This window comes from Nipponia nippon, unplaced genomic scaffold (genome assembly GCF_047370975.1).
Source record: "Nipponia nippon isolate SJK-2023a ecotype South Korea unplaced genomic scaffold, ASM4737097v1 scaffold_8, whole genome shotgun sequence".
Classification (NCBI taxonomy): domain Eukaryota; kingdom Metazoa; phylum Chordata; class Aves; order Pelecaniformes; family Threskiornithidae; genus Nipponia; species Nipponia nippon.
The window spans coordinates 41,616,422-41,637,640 of NW_028262402.1; positions in this window are offsets into that span (position 1 = coordinate 41,616,422).

Below are 21,219 nucleotides of genomic sequence, written 5' to 3' on the forward strand. Positions count from 1 at the left end.
ACCTTCTCACTCGCTTCAAGTCAAAACATATTACTTCTTTAAATATGAAAATGACACTCTAAAAGAAGCTGTGTTAGCAAGTGGTTTGTTGGAGCAGAGACCAGAAAAAGTTCATGAAAGAAGATACTGGGTCTTTGGAAGCTGCATGGAAGGGGTAGGATGAAGAAGGCCACAACATTTGCCTGACGCTTTCGCACAGGAAAGTAGTTAGGGGGGAGGGTAAGAATGTAATAGCCCAGCCCTATGATAGAAGAGTGTATTTTGCTTCATTTAGCAATAACAGCATGGTCTAAAGCCCTTACACCTCCCCTAGGTATATTTAGACTTGCACTGCATTTCAATGCTGAATTCTTTATTCACTGTCACTCACCTCTGCCTCTTAATTGCAGTTCTTATTCCTCATTATGGAAGCTTCGCTAAGATTCAGCCCATTTTTTCCTGTAGTTATTGGCAGCCTCTGTTTCATTCTTCAGCTACACCCTCTGCTTTCTTCATCCGTCACCTTTGCGCACCATGACACTCCCCAGCTCGATTAAGGGCTGTTGCCTTCTCTTCCTGTTGTATCCTCCCTGAAACCTGCTAGTTGTTCCATGACGGATTCTCATTCCAATTTCCAAAACTGTGCTTGCTTTTTTATGTGTTTGTTGTCATCTCCTATGCTCTGTTTATGTTATGAACATACCTTTCTCCTTTGTGTACTTGTAACACTACCTGAAATTTGAAAATACCCCATCACTTATCTGATGTAGCCACATCTAGGGTGCAAGTGACGGGGTGTATTGTTCTAAAAGTGTAGTGTTGACATAAACATGTAGGAGCAATTTGGGCCAAGGATTAAACCCTACTCTTCCAGAAAACTTATCAGAGATTTTTAGTGTTCATAGAAAGGAAGTAAGGTACTGGTTTCAAAAACCTTCTTTGGAAAACCAAACATGCCAAACCGTGTGGAAATCAGTGGGCTGGATTTTTTTGTAAAACCACATGAAAACGACATCACAGAATTTGTGCTGGGGCATGACAGCGGTCACTGCCAACCACAGTGCTATCACAGATGGGAGTGTGGTTTGGAAGGGGCTAGAGCCTGCTGTGCTGTAATTATTCATGCTTCTTGGAGTAATCCCCTTGGGCTGTTCAGTTAGATATATGAATTTCCCTCACTGCCTCTCTTCCTTCTCCCCATGACAGATTTGATTTTGGAGTTCTTCTGTATTAGTTAAAAATACCCAATGTAAAGTACGTAAACCTCAAGCAGGAAGACTGGATAAGTAGAAGCTCAAGGAGCAGTTAAGTTGCAAATACCAAAGCTGATAATTTTTAACCATGAGTGGATAATATGTTTTCTGTTTCATTTCCAAACTTCAGTACTAAGAAGTCATATACTTATAAAGCAACTCCGCTCAATCCAAATCCTCTTAAGAACAAAGAGAGCTATTTATTTTTATAGCTTGGAATTAATCTGCCCTTTATATACTAGGCACAAGTCACACGGCCATTTCAAGGTTTCCAAGAGGTACTTACTTTTCTCTGCTGGAGAGACTTTAATAATTCAACATTAAAGCAATGATGAATGAAGAACTCAAGCAGTGTAAACCAGGCAGGTATTAAGCTGAATTCTTTAAGACGAGAAGTGCTGAAATCCAAAGAGCATAGAAAGACCTATCAGAGTTAGAGGAGAAGTGAAGACAGTGCAAAAGATGACTGGAAGACAAGCTAATAAAAGCACCATATGTGCAAGAGGAATACAGAAAAATTGTAACTAATGTGCTACTGAAGTAATCGGGTAGCCTGTATTTTGTACTATTGTGGTATCCCGCGAGGTTAAGAGACTGATTTTCAGAGCTCATGTGTGCACAACTCCAGCTACAGTCAGTAAACACTGTGGATACATACCCATTCTGAAAAGCCGGTCCTAAATGCTCCAGGATGTCTAAAGCAAAGACATTAATTAAACCCCTTAGTTCCAGGCTAGCCTTTCACCACAAGAAACACTCTTCATTCCTTTCTTGATTCCCACCACCTCAGAAATACATAAATATCTGTCAAGCTAATCACATTCCATGGCAGTATTGAGTAGTACTTGCTGTAAGAGACATAGTCTTAATATAACGACATGGTAATGCTTATGAAAGGGTAGTTTTGTGGCTTAATCATGAATCAGATTTTATGCTATTCTCAGCCCTGGCTCACATCACTAAATTTAGAAAAGTCATTTAAAGTACCCTGGCTTCCACTTCAACTCAGAAAAATCACCATGATCATTACTTATGCTCCAACAGGAGTGTCATGACACTTAACAAAATTAACGTTTGTAGGTAGTTTGAAAAAACTTTGGAGAATTGGTGTGAAGCATTATTTTTATTCAATATTTTAGAATCAGCTCCATCCTTGTTTATTGCCTCAGTCTCGTACCTTGGCAGAGAAGGAACATTGTCACTGGTTTTTAAGCACTGACTGTCTTGGCACAGCAATTACAGAGATACAGAAAGGTTCCAGGCCTGTAATTTCAGGAGATGGGCCTTCAACAGCTGTCAGTTTTCCTTGGCCATGCCCTGTCCTGCAGGCCTTTGTTCTGGGGATGCAGCTGTCTTCTGGACAGCAGCACCCAAAGCACTGACCAAACCCACTAGAAAGTACTCCCCCAGTCCTTTCGGGGGGAGCATTTGGCCTAAGCTAAGCCATAGCGTTTGTAGTATGATCTGACACAGGGTTGCATCAGTACCACCAGCCTGGTGTTCCCAAAGAGTGGGAATGAATGGGAAGGCCTGGCCATGTCTTGCCTGTCACTGCTTCCAAAATTCCCATGCCAATGAACAGTGGTCTGGGGGTGTGATAATCTTTGCATCAAAAACTTTCAAAGGCAGCCACTAGCATCTTTCATTATTACACCTGAACAGGAATGATCCATTCCTAAAACGCAGCTATAGGTGGGACAAAAAGTAGCTTGTATTACTTTTGCAATAAAGTAAAATATTAATACACATGAATACATTCATAAAAGCTCTGCACAGATCTTTATGTCTAAACAGATCACATAAAAAAACGTGCAGGCAATTTGAAAGCTGTGTAACTAAAACATAATTCTGTCCAAAGACAGAAGTTAAACTGATTTTTACATCTCTCCCCAAAAGTGAGAGGACTTCCCAAGGACAGCATGTTGTTTTGCCAGGGTACACCATGTTGTTTTGCTCAAGGTACACAGAAACAATAAAAAAAAAAAAAAGAGAGAGAGAAAGGAAACATCCTGTGTTTGGTAATTTCTGAACTACTTCATGGGTGAATATTGCTTTTACGCAAGCCGAGTGAGAGTCAGATGAATGCAGGATGCTTTCATCTCATGAATGCTGAGCAGTCAGAATGATTTCCCTGAAGAGTTTCCATCTACCTCTGATGCTGGCTCTTGCTTGCCATTAAAACAGTTGAAAGTGGAAGACGAAGACAAACTTAAGAGAAAGATGATGACAGGGATGCATACAATCCAGACCAGAACAAACAGAGGTCCAGCCTTTAGGCCTTAAATGTTGCTGACCCAAGTCATTCTGATGTTTACAGCTGAATTTGCGTATATTACTGGAACAAGGAACAAACAAAGTCAGACAGAAAGCAGCAGTAGTATCAGAGTGGACACCATCTACAGTTGCGGAGTATGTTACATGTTATTTTCAGTTATGAGCAAGCACAGCCATAAATAAAATTTTGATCAGGAACTCCAGCTGCTGCGGTTGTACCAAACTTTTACTCCAGTGGTAATTTCCCAAAGCTGTTTTATACAGTGAAACTCTTCGACAATACAAAAATGCAAAACCATGGATGCTGTTTTCACTTGCAGCTTCTTTGGAGATTCATCATAAATATCATTCTTGGATTTGGGCATGCACTAGATCATGTTTGCTTTTCATTATGAGTTGGAAAGGAATGCTTCAGGAAATCACATTTGGATTTGAAACTCCGTTGGTGAAATTCCCAGCTAGAAAACATGACATGTCTGTGATATTTGTAGGACAAGGAATTCTATTAATTTAAGATGCTTTTGTGTATTACCTACACACCAGAGAACCTTCTGTTTTTATTCCCTAATGCCTAAGAGTCAAACCCTCTTCAGATACACTATCCTTTTACTTTTTGCGAAAATTGAGTTTTTGTGAAACTAATGGAGTTTTCAGATTTAGTTGTGAAGGAATGTTATCACAGGCAATGGATGAAAAGCGTTTTATACAACAGAAGAGGATGTTACATAAATTGCTTCTTGGCTCAGGGGAATAATACAGCTTATGGGGACAATTACAATTTAAGAATTGTAACATAAAGATGTGGGAAATATTAAGTCCTTGACCCACCTTGATGGGATCTCTTTTCGAGGTTCACACTAGTCTTTGATCATACACATTCTTATTTCAGGAAATTTTTGCCAAGGTTTTTTCATCATGAAGATCCAAAAGCTATTTATCCCAGAAAGAGCTGTGGACTGGGGACTATTGCAAAATGTTTTATACAGTCATCTGAGCAATGATTCTGTGAAACTATGTAATGAAAATGTGTCAGATTTCAACTTCAGCTGAGACTATTAACAAGCAGAAGTTTGGTTCTTAACAACGTTATAAACTACATACCAGACCACCTGAAGCTTTTTTCTTAGATATAGGCATAAAAATAATTTCAAAAATGCACAAGAAATTTAGGAGTTTAAGTCTTCTTTCCAGAAAATTTGATCTAAGTCTCAATGACAGTCAACAAGACTTCACTTTCTAAGGCTAAACTACAGGTTTCTTATAGCATGGGAACCTTTTACCAGTCTAGCTATGTCACACATCTAACAAGAGACTAAGAAAATGTTTACTGGTACAGTTTTACATACCAGTTTATGTAAGGAGGTGAAATAGCGTAGGAAGGGCTCAGATTTGCAGAGGTAGGTAGTGCTACAACAGAATTACTTAGCACTTTGCCAGTGTAAATTGCCACTGTGATTGTACTAAGACCTAAGAAACTATAAACTTATTCCATGTACTTTTTCCCTTCTGGTGGAAGTATTTCTAGTTAAAGCATGCAAAGATTTTACGAGACACCAAGCAGGACTATAGCTGAGCTTCTGCAAGATGTCTCATCTGATCCATCAGCTGCCTTTGGCTGAAGACTCTGTAGGGAATCTTTCATTTGCACCATGTGTAACTGTCCCCACCATTTCAGAATTTTCCTTGACAGACTATGAAGGAAACTTTGTCACACAACACTATAATTCATTGCTCAAATTTTTCATTTCTGTTTTATAGGCTCAGAGGGCTGATCATAGGAGTACTCTCTACTTCTCCGGGAAGAAGAAGTTGTCTTGTTTTTTCTTTAATATCTTTCAAAGAAAAGCCAGATGCATTTGATGTCAGTGTAAATTTCACTGGCTTGGAAATATGCAAGACTGTATCTATCTAAAAAACATTTTGAATAGTTGTAACTTAGTTCTGAAACCTAAAGGAAAGGAGCTGGGTTTCAACTAACTTCCCTTGAAATTGAATTAGTAAATAAATAAAGTCCTTATATCTATGAAACATTTTTACTTCAGAAAGGTATTTCAATGCACCAACTGGGTAATTACTATAAACAGTCATTTTATGCTATAATCACCAGCTCTTAATCCGTATACTTTGGCAACATTTAAAAAAAAAAAAAAAAAGAAAGAAAGGAAGAAAAGGAAAGAAGTGGTCCTAAACAGAGACTGACTTGAAAACAGACATGAGTGTTTGTCAGGTGCCTTTTTAAGTGAGAAGAGGATGAACTGAAGGACATATGCTCACCACTCCAGAAGAGTTGTAACATCATAAATTTCTTATTCTTTTATGGTCAAGGTGTCCAGTCAAAGAGATGGGTATAGCCTATAGGCTATATTGTGGTTATTGTTTTTCTGACTCTCAAATCTACCTATAGAAGTCCTTGTTAGTATTTTTAGGGTGTGTTCTTCATCTGACAGATAACCAACTATGATTTCTTCCCCCCCGCCCCCCCCAAGAGCCTCAGTCATGAGCAAGGACCCCATTTTCCATGTACACAGAAAAAAGAGAGGAAAGAGGACAGGATTAATGTGCCCGCAGTTGTTTAGACAGCTGTGACGCAGTGTTCTTCCCAGGGTGCCAGCAGTGATGTCCTACTGAGGAGTCCTTCCCTATTCCAGCCCTATTCCAGCCTGACAAAGATTGTTCTTGACAGCACCTGAGGGTCTTGACCCCGTCTTACCCTTTGTACCACCTCCATAGATTACCCCTAGCAACAATATTTGAGCTACTTTAAGGGTTTTCTGTTATACCAAGTGATGATACATCCCCTTTGTTGAAAGCTGGCTATTGCCATATCTTGAGAAAATAAGTATCATATGTTCACTGCTTATGTCTCCGAATGCTTGCTTAGTTTCCTTCTAATATTTCCTGCCTTTCCTATCGCTCTTTTTCCACTTATATGCGTTCAATAAAGTGAACAAAGGTGGCGGCATTTGACCTCGTTTGTGTCTTAATCTCACTCTTGGGTTTATTACAAACCTTCCCCAAGCCCAAAATCGGGCCGGGACAACTACTCACTGTCTTTGTACCTTATATCCAGACCAGCAAGTCTGATTTGTCTTGAGTAGCTCAATGAGTAGTTTGTGAGAGTTGAATCTGAAGGGCTACAGCTCATGTGCTGCTTTGGAAGAACCTCCTTCTTCAGTTAAGCTGTGGAATTTCTTGCACAAAATGTTGTGGATGCTGAAGGTTTATACTGATTAAAGAGAAGTCCAGACAAATTGATGGAAGAGTAAGGTGGTCAGGATTCTTATATACACGCTGAAGAAATTATTGAGCTGCAAAATAGTGGAACTGGGGAAAGAATTATACATACTTGCCATGTTCTTATGTTCTTTGCAAGCCTGTGTTTTTTGACAGTGGCAGAGCCAGGACACAAGGGTAGATGGATACTGTGGCCATTTTTGTGTTCTTATTGCACTCAGCTGACTGCTGTTTTATTTTTTAAGAGAAAAGGGTGCAGAAAAGTCCCACCCTCACCAAACACATTCTGTCCTCATTAGTACCCCCAGGTCAGACTGCAGGGATTAATTGGCCTATGAATCTTTTCAAGAAATGTTTACTGGAGTGTCTAAAGGATGGAGATAATAGCAGGATATTTTGTCTGAGTTTTTGGAAGTTTATTTTTGACACTGGCTGATTTGTCTGTTGGGCAAATCTTACAATAATTTATTCTGTTGATACAAGTTATACCTTAATAGGTATGATGGAGTCTTCCATCTTATGTAGCATCCAAAACTCTAACATAGAGACAAGTTAACTTAAGCAGTGCTGTCCACAAGTCAACTACCTTCTATCTCACTAGTAAACGGTGCATAAAATCAGAGGGCTTGGAAATAAATAATAATAAAAAAATCACTCATCTTTTGGAAAGGCAGGGATAGCATGGATAGCAATGCTAGCAATAGGCAAATAACATTCTGCTGTATACTGCCTTTTCATCTGGCACAAAGAGTAACCCTAATCTTTTGAGGTTTTTGGAAAGACCTTTAGGGTAAGGGTGAGTGCTGCAACGAGTGAAATGATGTTGATGGGGCAGGGAGCACACCAGTCTCCATCATATCATGTTCTGCTGAGCGCATCTGACCTCTGATCCTGAGTATAGACAACTGGACTGCTCAGTGGGCCTTTTCAGTATTTGCTAGTATCCAGACAATTACAGACAGAAAAATCTCAACTGTGAGTGATGATTCCCAATGGATCCACAGAGCTTCCTGTAAGTTCTAGTGTCATGGCATGGAACCAAGAGCATGTGATTTTCCACAATGATTATTCTATCTTTTTTTTACACAAATTGGTTAAAAAAAACAGAGTGGTTTTTGACACTTTGTGGTTGAAAAACCACAAGCATAAAAACAAGTCTTGAAGAACTCTGCAATTTTGTTCAGCTTCCAATGTGTATAGCCTCATCTATGGCTTTCTCTGGAATTCTAGGTTAAATCCAGCATTCCAGTCATCATCTTCATGTCTTGCTATGGTCCAACTTACTAGAGAGATTAGCTCACTTCATCTCCTTATGGTATGTCATGAAAGCTACATACCACTTCATTAGTAAAAATATCAGCTGTGTGAGGCAGATAGACTGTTCATGCTGCCAAGCAAATTAATTTGCAACTTGCCTCTTCAGAATAGAATAAAAGCAAACCTTGATGTCTTCAGAACAAAATATATGGTAACCTCCTTCAACATAGGCTTCTGACTCCATCGCCAACAGAATAATTTCCCATCTACTAAATAAAGCCCAGCTGTTAGTGACAAGACTGACAGTAATCACACACATTTATTAGTGTGTAGGCATAATTCGGGGAGGTACGCTACCATCAGAAACAGGAAGCTGTTCTCTAAACAAATCTGTCGAATGCCAGTGATGATAATTACTAGTGATTATTCACCGATTGCTAATGCGGTCTAGATTTAGATGTTCCAAAATAGGGACGGCCTGGCAGTTTTTCACATGGGTGCGTGTTCAGGTTAAATTTTTAATTTTTAGCTTCTAACAATAACTCTTGGTAAGGAAAAAGCTAGTATTCAGTAGCTGAAATCTGTACTGCCTAAGATTCATACAGTTTTAGACTTACTTTACAGGGATCTAATATTTCAATTTGAAAATAAGGAGGAAGTCTTGCCTAAAGCCTGTTAAAATAAAGGATGTCAGATGAAAGATGAAATAATCTTTCTGGTAGAAGAGATTTAGACTAGGTCAAAGGAAGAAGGGATGTTGTTATAATTCATTTTCAGCCTGGAAGCTAGGCTGCATGAGATTTGTTGGAAGAAATCAGATCTTTTGTGACACCAGATGGTACAGCTGGAAAAAGATGACAAGCTTTCAAGCACACAGAGCATTCATTAACTGATTACACAGATGTAGCAAACTCACAGCTAACTACGGAACAATACCGCATGTGTGAGTAAATAGATCTCAGACCTTTTTGAAAAGGACTGCTTAATCCTCACCTCTATAGTCCTCTCTTTAGGGGGGTTGGGCGCTCATGGAAATCTTATAAATTGAGTTTCCAGTACTGAAAGAAACAAGCATTTACTGGGAACCTGAAATGGCAGTTCATGTGAACCATTTGAAAACTGACTTTTTTTCCTGTGGGTTTTGGTGCTGTTGTTGCGTTCTTTTCATCTTGCTGTGTGACCAGATCAGCGCTAGCGTCAAGGAAAGGGAGAGAGGAGGAATGCGTGAGGAAGTGCACTGCAGTTTTAGATCACTATCAGGCCTCAAGAGCATAGCAAAGAATTCAAGGAGAGCATCGTCTGCGCCCCTCTTTTCATTGATCATGCAGGTAGGCTTCGCAGGTGTGAGAGATGATTTCGAACATTTAAATGCTGGGTTGAAATCTTGTTTCAATTTCTTACAAATGACATTTTGCAAACTTATGCTTAAATTCATGAGATTTTCTACAACTAATACAATTTAAGTGATATCTATTAATGTTGTGCTAATAAATCTGCCTTCTGTTAAATGGGCATTTTCAGCTGATCTGAATTCTTTAAGAATTACTGTATATAACTGGACACTCTGATTAAGCAGAACAGTATGAAGAGGAGCATGCTTGCAGATGGTTTGTGCCCTCAGAGAATGACTCTGATTTGGTCCTCAAAATACTGTTCTCCCTGGCTGCATTTGTGTTGTCTTTCCTGTGGCTCCCAGGATGTCTGCTGTCCGCATTCCCAGTGGCAAGGTGCCCTCTGTACAGCAGCTGGCTGAGCCTGGCTCTGTGTCACATGGGGCTTCTTAGCTGGCCTGAGCCATGGACCAATCCAGCAATACACGGGGAAGGAACAACTAAACCACCACTGTCTGGTCAACTGCTTCCCTCTACTCTCCTTCGTTTCCCATTATGGAACAGAACAGCTTTACGCTGCAGAAACCTCAGGTGATGGCTCCTTGTTTTGGGTTGCCAGTGACTCCTACGAAGTAAATGAATTGTTGCCATCTCAGCTGCCCTAGGGGTTTACAGTATGGGGACACAGGGTTAAGTACTACTGCTGCTCCCCAGGAGACAAGACTCCTTTTGGTTACTGCTAGTTGCTAACGCTACTGCTGTGGTTTGACTGACCCAGGGAGAGACTGAGGATAGAAGAAGACATTCACTACGGTTCTCCTCACCTGCCACCCCACAGCTCCCAGTGAGAGAAGTACGTAGCTATAAGCCAAGACTAATCTGGAGATAAGCCTATTCACCTTTGTAGGTTGGGCTACCTGTACACAGACCTATTATAGGCAGGTAGTGTATGTATACTCTAGGTAGTTATATGGTCTTACAGGGTTATACAAATACCTATGAGAGTACCAACCCTAATGACACCCTGCTGATGCAAGCCACTCTTGTTATCCCATATTAGAGGACTGTGGCATGGAAAGGCTAGGTAGCCAGCACAGGGTCATCCAGTCAGTATGTACCAGGGCAGGCAGTAGAACTAGTTACTCAAGCTCCAGACTAGTTTTCTAACTTCTGTTGTGTCCTTCCTATCCATCTATGTCTTTGCATGTGGATGCACCCCAGTGCTCTATCTTATTTTCCATGATTAGTTACCTTGCACACTGGCTCAAGCAGGCATAAAATCTTGTGGTCACATGTGCCATGACATTGAATTTCCTATTCCATATTCATAAGAAAGTTTTGAAACTGAAATCTGCAGCCCTTATTTGCGCTCAGTAAAGAAAACATGATCAGACACACCATTCTTAATCTTCAACTTGATGCATTTACAATTTATTTTAATTCAAAACTGTCTAATTCAAAAGATTTTATTTTAAGGACTATAAATATATGCCTTTCTGCCGAGTAACTGTTGCTTCAGTGGGAAATAGGAAGCCTGCACATATATGCTTGGCTTCTCAGCATGACCTGTTGTGGCTCACAGCCATCTGTGTTTACAGTAAGAGATCGCCCACATGCATTAGTCTGTAAACAGTATCAAAACCCAAAGCTTTTCTTCTTTTTCACTTTCACTCTCCATCTTTTGCAGTCTCAGGGTGTCTCCATCTAGGTATAAGTCTCTGCACAGGGTTGTTTTTTTTTTTATTGAGGTCTAGGCAATCGAGCAGTTCTCTGAGCTAGTGCTCCAAAGATGCCTTTGCATTATTGGTAGTTGAAAAGATTATTAGATTATTGTTGTCAGTAGTAAGGGAGCATTTATTGGCTGCCTCAAAGCGTTTCTGGTCCTCTAGCAGTGGTTGCATATTCAGATAACCAGTGCATATTCAATAACGAGTCAAAATGTAAATGAGAAAAAGCCAAACCCACGAATTTCCCCAATGTGGGGGGGGTCTTGGGGGCACCTCAGTTTGTCATTTGGAAACTCTCCATTTCTGCCTGTTAGCTGACTTCAGACTGCCAGAAAACTGTCTTTTTGACCAGTGCTGGAGCCAGGAACAGCCACAAAATTTATTTTGCAACCCAATTATGTTTCTGCCAGACTACATATATATTTGTGATTATGCAAAAAGACTTAAAACCCAAGGTTTCCCATGTCAGTGTCATTGGCAAAGAATGGAATTCAGATCAAATTAGGACTCGGTATTTTTTACAAGATGTTATTAAAGACCGCATTCACATTTCAGGTAACAAAGAGGAACACGTTTGTGGAACATGTAAAGCACAGCTGTTCTTACCACTTCATGATCTCCAGGACAACGAAATTCTCATGTGCATATCTCTGTTCATAAAATATATGGTGCCCCCATCTAACAAAGGTAAACTGGCTCAGCATGGAAGGATGTTCCATGGTTGTTGCAAAGATAAAGAAATCTGAGCATATCCTTGCATCATGTAATTGAAGGCCGCTTGCAGCTTCTGAAGCAGTCTTGGGGTTGTCCTGCACTACTTGTCGCTGCACAACCGCTCCCACTGCCAGAAGGGCGAGACTGTGAATCGCTGCTGCCGTGGAAGAAGCCAAGGCGTTTGGTGCTGAGGAGCCTGAATGAAACACAGCTCTGTGGAAAGTGTTTGGACACGCATGCTACACATGCTAGCATGGGGAGCACCGCACTGATTGCTGTCAGCCCGTCTCTTCCCTTTTTTCATGATGTCTTTCATGACCTCCGGGCATTGACTGATGTGATTCACAGGAACAAGGACATGGCTGGCACTTGGGTTCTGCTGCCTGCTTTGCCACATGCTTCCTGTGTGACTTCTTAAACTGACACCATGTAACCGCTCTGCTGAAGCCTTAACTATTTCTTGTCCCCTAAGTGCACTGAGGATAAAGCTTTATGAACCTCATGAGATATGAGAAATGCGTAGAAATTGCGTGAAGTGCTTGGTTAAATAAAGCAAGCATGCCAGAAATTTGGGGCAGATACAAGGTGTCGTGGTTTAACCCCAGCCGGCACCACACAGCCGCTTGCTCACTCCCCTGCTGCCCCGGTGGGGTGGGATGCGGGAGAGAATCGGAAGAGTAAAAGTAAGCAACTTGTGGGCTGAGATAAAGACAGTTTAAATTAACTCTGCCCCAGCCAAAACCAGCACACAAGGGCACAGGACAGACAGACAGGCAGGCAGGCAAGCAGGCAGACAGACAGGATATGCAGAAGGACACATCAAACACCCTAATGTAAGCAAATTATGGTAAAGAAATCTATGACAATTTACAACATTTTAGGTAACAATAACTTGTGCAATGGAGAACGAGAAATTGCTTGTCCTACTGGCCTTCACAGGAAGATTGCCTTGCAGTTTTCAGAAGTGAGAGCAATCGGATGGGTAGTCCTTTATCGTAGCTAACTCGCTGTGCATCCGCATCTCATGGTGTCCTGCTCATGCGCCCACATTCTGAGAACGGAGTCGGCGCTTCAGGTGCTGGAGCTGAAAGGGCCCAACCTGGTTCAGTCGCATGACATGGAAGTGTTTTGCTGAGTGAGCACGCTGAAGACATGCTGATTTTTAAAAATCCAAAAGTAAAATCGGGACTTTGAAAAGTGGGAAATGAGACTGTAGCAGCTCATACAAAACTGGAAAACATTCTAAACTTGACCTTCTTAAACTTTTGAGAGCAGAAAGTGAAATAAGAAGTGACATTGTTTGTTCTTATTAATGATTATTATCTTCTTCAGAAAAAAATAATTTTACAGCACTTTTAGCTAATCAATATAGAAGCTAGAAACAGGCAAAATATTATCTTGTCTATTCACTCATTACATTCTGCTGCATCACAGAAAAACAAATGTAATCTGTCCTCTTAGAAAATTTCCTTGTTCAATTAAAACAGCTTTGTGTGTTTGCATGGAAACTGTAAATATTACAAAAATTCTGAGCTGCCTCTTGAACAATATGAGCCTTAATTTTCTTACAAAGGACCTGTTTACTGTATAACTGATAGGAATACCAAATCACCTTGTCCCCCAAAGGATCTCATATCCTGCTATGGCTTGGACAGGGACATAGTCATCAGGTTTTTTTGTCAGAATACCTGTGTGCCCCAGCCCATTTCTTTCTCAGATGAGAGCTTCTCCTTGTATCTTTCTGAAAATCAAACTCGGAGCATTCAGAAAACATTTTCTTCATAGCTTGTATACAGTCTAGCAATCCCCGACTACATGCCTTTCAACATGTTTGGTATTTTGCTTGTGCACAAACAGAATTTTTCTTTTGGTTATACGTGGCCAGTAAAGGAAACGATTACTTGGGAAATATCTACCCTTTATTTGATGTTCCGACATCTCCTGCACTTGTGCCACACAGTGCTGAGGACATTCATCAAGCCAGAATTACTGGAGAGAATTTCTCTTCATTGCAAATAGAAGCATCCACCTGAATTCCATCCATCCAGAAGAATTTTTACTGGTTTCATGACTGGACCAAATCAAGGCAAATGCACACCCTTAATACGCTGACTTCCCCATTGTAGCATTCGTTACATATCAAGGTTATACCGGCGGATCTCCAGCCGACCCGGGCTGGGGAAGGAACAGTCAGCGCACACAATGTGGGTGTTCAGCTGCCTCATTTATTGCGCAGTAGTTTATCTTTATACCCCCAGCAGTAGGCATGTTATGTTATAAGGGGCAGAGACAAGGGAGGGTCGACCCTTAGCTCTTTCCATACAGCGCGTGATCTTCCGGTCGCCAGCCCTTATCTTTACTACACCCCATCAGGGTCTGCCTGTGCCCTACAGTCAGCACAAGGCTAAAACAAACATTTTCACGAAGAGCATAGCTGCAGGAGAGCTTTCTTCAGGATGTATTAGCTCGTTTCTCTAGTAAGCCCAAAATTAGGTGCTTATTCTGCATAGTCCTCCACAAATCCACTCATCCTCAGATCCCTTTTTGAAGCAGTTATCTTTGTTTCTGAGTTCTTCCAGATGGTCTGCCAAATCATTGGCTAAGTGGGCTGCCACAAAGTACTATGTGAAGATTCTGATACAGAATGCGTACTTCCGACTCTAATGGAGGAACATTTGAAAATTGCTGCACACCAATCTGGCATGGAAGCATATTAGTTTGGGCACAGTATCATACTAACATGCCTGGATCAGATACAAGCAGCGTGAGGTGTGGACAAGGCAAGCTTGGGTTTATCTGTTATATCTATTTAACTGTTCATGCTCTAAATATGTTTATTAAATTTTAACTGATGAAGTAAATAAAAGCATTTTAAAGAAATTGGTTATCTAAGTCTTGCATTTTTAGGACTTCTTAAATAACAGGTGGCTTGAGTGAACTAATTAAATCATCAGTACAGTTAAAATTCAGAATAAACTCTAGAAACAGAGAGTATTTGAAACCTACAGCACTTGCACTTAAGTTATTAATGAATACTGTTCACTCTAATAACTATTAGTAGGAGAGTACATCTCACATTATTCTTAATGCGTGCCATTCTCTCCATCGGCTAATGTGGAATTTTGGAGCCAGAAGAGCTATATTCAAGCTTCGAGAGCTCTTACTAATATACTGGCCAAATGCTATGATGTACTGAACAAGGTTTATGTTCCCATATGAGACACCTTAGCCTTTTCTCGGCTAAATGTATGCATTGAGCTGCAAAGCACAGAGACAGTCCCTACCCAATCTGCACCAAAATCTCTTCACTGAACAGAGGGACCCAGACCTGCCATTGCAGTAGGAGCTTCTGAACATGGCAGTCTACATGACAAGAGGAAGACAGCACACACATGTCTGTTTTGCAGGTCTGTCTTTTTTAGAAAAAGTACCTTTAATGGAGATATTACATCAATTAAGAGGGGTTAAAATACAAGTAAATAAGTAAATAAATAAATAATATGTGTTTTCCTACAGTGTGAAGGGAAGGCCTTTGGGTACAATTTAGCAATTACAAATTACTGTCCTATCATTAAATCATAGGATACTCACTCAGAGATACAATTCCTGTTTCCTTGTGGGAACATTGTTATGCATACATGACATTTCGGGTTTGGTTTTGGGGATTTTTTTTTGATGGTGGGGAGGAAGGGGTTGCAGTCCGGCATTTTCATTCCCTGATGACTTGGACACATAACAACCATCTGTTCAGATGGTTCAATCCAGAACATGTTGTTTTTGGAGCAATGAAAGAATAACAAAATTAATAGACAAAAGATATAACATTTTCTGGCAAACATACCTTTGAAAACTTCTGTTAGTAAGGCAAAGAAAATCTCTGTAAGGTGAAGTTAGACCTTTTCCCTTTTCTGTTTCTGGTACAAATAGTACAGTAGGTGAAGAAAAAGCACATGGAAAGCATTCGGCTACATAAATAATATCATTTCAAAGGTGCTATTGGCTCTAGTTACTAGAGGATTTGCAGTTAAACTGCTCCATTTCTTGAAGCTAATAGAAGTACCACATGGCAAAACAGAGTTTAGACTGTTAATAGGGCCAAAGATTTCAAATGGGAAAAAAAGCCAACTAAAAATTAACCCTGTTAAATGGCAGCAATGCACCAACATCCTTAAGGGTTTATTTAACAAGACATTCTGCAAGAAGAGGTGATCACTCATTCACAATATACCATGCAAGCATCAGGCATCATGCTCGTATCAGGGGGAGTGATAACACATTAATGTATTTTATTTTCTAAACAAATACCATAACTTAGTGCAGCTTTTTATATCTTAAAAAAAATGGAGGATTGGATGAGAACAGTTGCAGAGGTAATTTCTGACCTTTATTACTGTATAATTCTCTGAAACATGGACTTTGACAAGAGGCTGGGAGAAGGAACATTGAAACACTTCCAATGAAAATAAATAAGATTAAATGTAATGATAAGCAGGAAGAAGCTTAGAGATAAGACTGGGAGAAGTACAGAGAATATCTTGCTGAAAGGGCAGGAAACTGCTTAGCTGTAAAGGAGAGGAGAGAAGGGAAGAAAACCGCCAAGATAAATAAATGTACCATGTGCTGTAGGACAGGAAGGGGTTAATCATCTGGCCTGATGGAAGGAGTCATACGTGGGGCCCCTTAGGCAGCTGGTAGGAAATGCCCTTGGTTGGGTGAATAAGCAGAGGAGGAGATATAAACATAAAAAAACACAAAGGTAACTTTTCCTTTTTTTTCCCCAAGGGGGAAAAGGGAAGGGAATGGCATGGCATAGCATGGCATGGCATGGCATGGCATGGCATGGCATGGCATGGCATGGCATGGAATGTCAGAGAGTGGAGTGGGATGGGATGGGATGGGATGGGATGGGATGGGATATGCATGTTGAGAAGACAGAATGCTGATCAATAAAGATATCATGAGGAGAAGGAGTTTAGGTGATGGCATGCCTACCTGTGCTTCCAAATGTAATGAAGTATCAGGTCTTTGGCTTTGTTGTCTGGAATCACAGAAAACTGGGTGACTTTTAGATGTCTTAAGAGATAATAAATGCTGTGGTGTGTTGGTGGGGGTTTTTTTGTCTGTTTTGTTTATTGCTGTTTTTTACTCTGTGTGGCTTACTGATTTCCTGATGTATGATCCTATTAAATCTGACTCAGTCCTCTGATGTTTTGCTTGGAGGTCTGTGTCTATGTGGTGTATTAGGCGTTCTCTGTTAAGGCCCATGTATAATGCAGCATAAGCAACCTCCTCTGACCCTGAGCCTGGCTGTACTCTCAGCAGTGGGTGGATCAGGTGACCCCCTGAAGTCACTTCAAACCTGAAGTTGTGCACTGGCTGTGGATATATCCAATTTAAATTGTGTCAGCTACGAATAGCTTGACTCCACCCGGAGCAGGAAAGATGTGGTATGTTAAGTGTTGGGGTGTATGCCTGTTTCTAGGGCTAAAAAATTTAACTAGTCATTCTTAGTGACATCTTTTAGGGTCCTCCCTTAAGAAGGTGATAAGGGGATATACAAAATAATCCAAATATAGCCCATAAGTTAGAGGTGGCACCTGTAGAAGTGTTGCTAGAAACCAGTATGCAAATAATGTCTGTGTAGATACAGTGGCCAAAGCACTAGAGGCTGACTGAAAGCTTGGTACATTAATTGCATTATGCTTTCTCTGAGGATCACAGTCTGTCTGTGGTACACAGAAACAAGACACATGGTCACTGAGGTAAACCACCTTGTCCGAAGTTCATTATTGCCCTTTCCCTGGCTTTGGGAAAGAGGCAGGTCTTCCCTAAGCAGAGGAAGCTTTCTCATGGATATTGTTCAAGATCCTGTTTATGCTGAAATGTCTGGTAACTGCCTGATCACCCCTCTTCTAGTCTCGGGCACGTGAACTAGCAGTTCTGTATGTCTGTTCACCACTACAGTATATTTGCTACATGCTAGTATGACGACTGAAGGAAAATACGGCTGTCTGACTGAAAGTGGTGCCTCTACTTCAAGATGGCTACCACTTTTAAGTACAGAAACATGACCTGGGAGTTTGAAACCACTGTGGCTCTCTAAAGGTGCCTAACAGAAGGTGAAAGACTAAGCATTTAAATAAAAATACTGCATCGATGTATTTGTCAAAGAAATAATGCCTAGGTTCTTCACTTCCAAATAAAGTTCTTGAGAGGTCTAACAATCAGGACTTAGATGAAGCAGCTTATTGAGGGTAGAAAACATTCACTCCTAACTGTAACAGTCTGGCACTTTAAGGTTTATTTGATGTCCGTATCTCTAGTCTCTGCAGTACGTGAATACTCTATGCCATAGTACTGCCTCCGCGCATGCCAAGAGGTGTCTTGGAGAGGCTGTTTTCTTTTATGTCTTTCAGAAAACGTGTATGTTTGTATGCTTGGTTCAGTTCCTTATGCCCTTTTGTTGGGGCCTGAGAACATATTTCGAGGACACTGACATTCCTTTTTTTAGTGACTTGAACTGCTGCATTTACTTGACTAGGTGGGCTGCTCTGCGGCTTGCTGAGCTCTCCGTACAGCTGGGTGTGGGAAAACAGGTGCTGGGACCAAGAGTTAATATTCCTTCTAGAGACTAAGGTAAAACCTGAGACTTGTTGTTACAGGGCTAGATAGTGGCGAAGGACCGTGCATGTATGTGTGCAGGAAGGGGGCAGGTGACACGAAAATAACCTTATCATCAATCTTAGCCTTCTCATACAACGACATGTATGCATCAGTGCACTCTCATGTGTTTTAAGTCTTCAGGGGCTTACTGCTGTTGCTATAGCAATCTCTGAAATACCGTTTGTAAGACACAGACTAGCGCAGCTTGTGGGAAGAAACAATATTTTGATACTGGTCCCTATCAGGAAGAACCATTACTTCATCTTAATTGGCAAAATTAGTGCTGGCTAAAAAAAATTAATTGCATAGAGGTTACAGCATGGCTGTTGTAATCCATAAGGAAATACACTCTCATAAATTTTTCTCTCTTGGCTGTCATATCTTGCTTTTGTTATAGTTTTTTTGTGAATTAGTATTTCTGCTAAGTTACTGCAAATTTTTTTTTTTTTTTTTGCTTAGCTGGCTTCTAACTCAGCGCAGAAGTAAGAAATTTCAGTCTCTTGGTCTTGAAAGGTATTCCTCAAACGTGGCAATTCTTACTCTCTCAGCAAATCTGTCACAGCACATTTATGTGGGTAGATTCACGTGCAGTTTGTAGTGCTCAGAGTACTCATTGTTCCAAGAGGCAGTTTATGAAAAAGTACTTCTGGAACTAAGTGGGACTTGATTTCCGTCTTGCTCACTTGCCCGACCTCCACCAGGGAATCTGCTAATTGTTTAATGATTGTTACCTACAGTTCTTCTGTTTGGGTGAGCCTGAGACAGGCTAACCCTACTGGAAAGTAGCTGCAGGAGTGCTAAGGCAATGTCCTAAGTCTTTTACAGCAGGACTATTCTCAAGGACTATTTTCTAGCCCTCAAGAAAACTAGATCAGTACCAAGTATTTATACTGAAGTTGATTTTATTCTTCTATATTATCTGATCATGAGGAGCAGAATAAGACTTTTCATCCTTGTCAGATCTGTATTTGATTACAGAAGCTCAAAAAATTTTTCTCTTTTTCCTCATTGTCCCATGAATTCTTGTAATGAGGCAAATTCCCAGTGAATAGCTATACTGCAGAAGGAAACACTAGCAGTGCTATCAAATACCCAGGTAGTGTTAACACAGCACCATGCAGGTGATGGCTCTGAAGATGGAGAAGAATGTAGGGAAGCTTTTTCTGGGAGAGGATTCTATATAGCTATGCCAGCCAGAGGGGAACAGTCTCTCAAGGTCTTACCTCCTCTGTCAGATCTCAACCCGTCTGCTGGAATGCTCTCTGAATGCTCTCTGAAAGATTAGTAATCAGCTCATAATCTTTCTAATTCTTGCTGCAAAGATATCTACGTTCAAAAGGATAGAAACCAGAGCTGGCTGGGAACTGCAGCAAGCTTCTCTTCTCAGAGGATTAAGATCTGTTAATTTTTGTCCATATTACTTCAGAAGTTGAGTTTCTTGTTTTGTTTATTTTTTTATAAATGCAAAACTGTAAGAGGAAGAGGAATTTGCAAGGCTTTTCTTTAATGCTTAAATTTCAGGGGAGAAGCGGGAGAATGATTACACTGATTAAAGCCAAGGGGGGGCTGGCTTTGAGATGCTCTTTTGACTGTTATTACAGTGACTTGAATGGGAGCATGCCCCGTGGCAGCGTGTCAAAGACCAAGCAAAACTCAGTAATGGCTCTGCCATTCACAAGGCCTGTACTCAGATTTCAGTAGCAATTTTCATGCCGTAGCTACCTGGGTCAGGAATGATATGATGTAGTTATCTCTACCATGATTATTTTAGCATGCATCTCTGTTCTGACCAGAGAAAGATCACTTACAGATAAAGCCCTACAGCTGCCCAAAAGAGTGTAAATGAGCTAAAGGACTTGGTGGGGAGGAAAGAATGCAACACTAAATGAAGCCTATCAAGAGCTAAGCATGACAAACCGGTGTTGAACTAGACCTTGGTCTTGAACTTGCTGAGTGCATGAACTGAACCTCTGACTCAGGCAGTTATGTCTTCTGCTCATGCATTGGTGTGATTTCCCCAGCCTAACTCTAAAAGCGCTGCTGCTATAGTCCATGAACAGTTTCTACAAGAACATAAGGGATCAGGCTAAGTTTTTATTCTCTGTAGCTAGAACTGGTAGTGCATAACTGCCTAGGTGTGTGGATCCTACAGCATGGTATAACTGGTTCTCATCTTTAAGGACCGTGTTTCTAGAAGTTGGGGGCCTTATGGGTTAGCTATCCTACTCATGTACCCCATAGTATTCTGGTACAGAATAATACTGGTTAAAAACTGTTTTTGAAATGGAGATAGTCTTCTGCTCTAAGCAAAAGGACATCTCACAAAGATTGCCTTTGGAGCTGAAAAACGGAAAGGGAGTCGTGTCTTCAACAGAGGATGGTAACTTGTAAAATTCTTGTGAACAGTATAAAATTCTGATGCAATGGTAACATAAGTTTCAGGTGGAGCTGTTTGGGCAGACCTGACTGTGCTGTGAGTCAAATACAAAGCATGTATGGGCCTCTACTGCCTTTGCACTTTTGGTATGTTTCATGTGCTACAGATCAGTCTGGGAGGAGTAAATTAATGTCACTGGAGTATCTTCCAACAAGTTGCCAGTGAAGAAACATACTGACATGCAATAGGAGTATGGGACAACAGTGAGCTTGTGACACCTTGGCTGAGAAGACTGCAATCTTGCAGGACAGATGAACATATTCAAGTTCGGTTCCCCTCCCGCTTGTACTTAGCTCAGCTGGGTAAAAATAGCAGAGTGGATTCGGCAGTACAGTCTATGTAAGACTAAT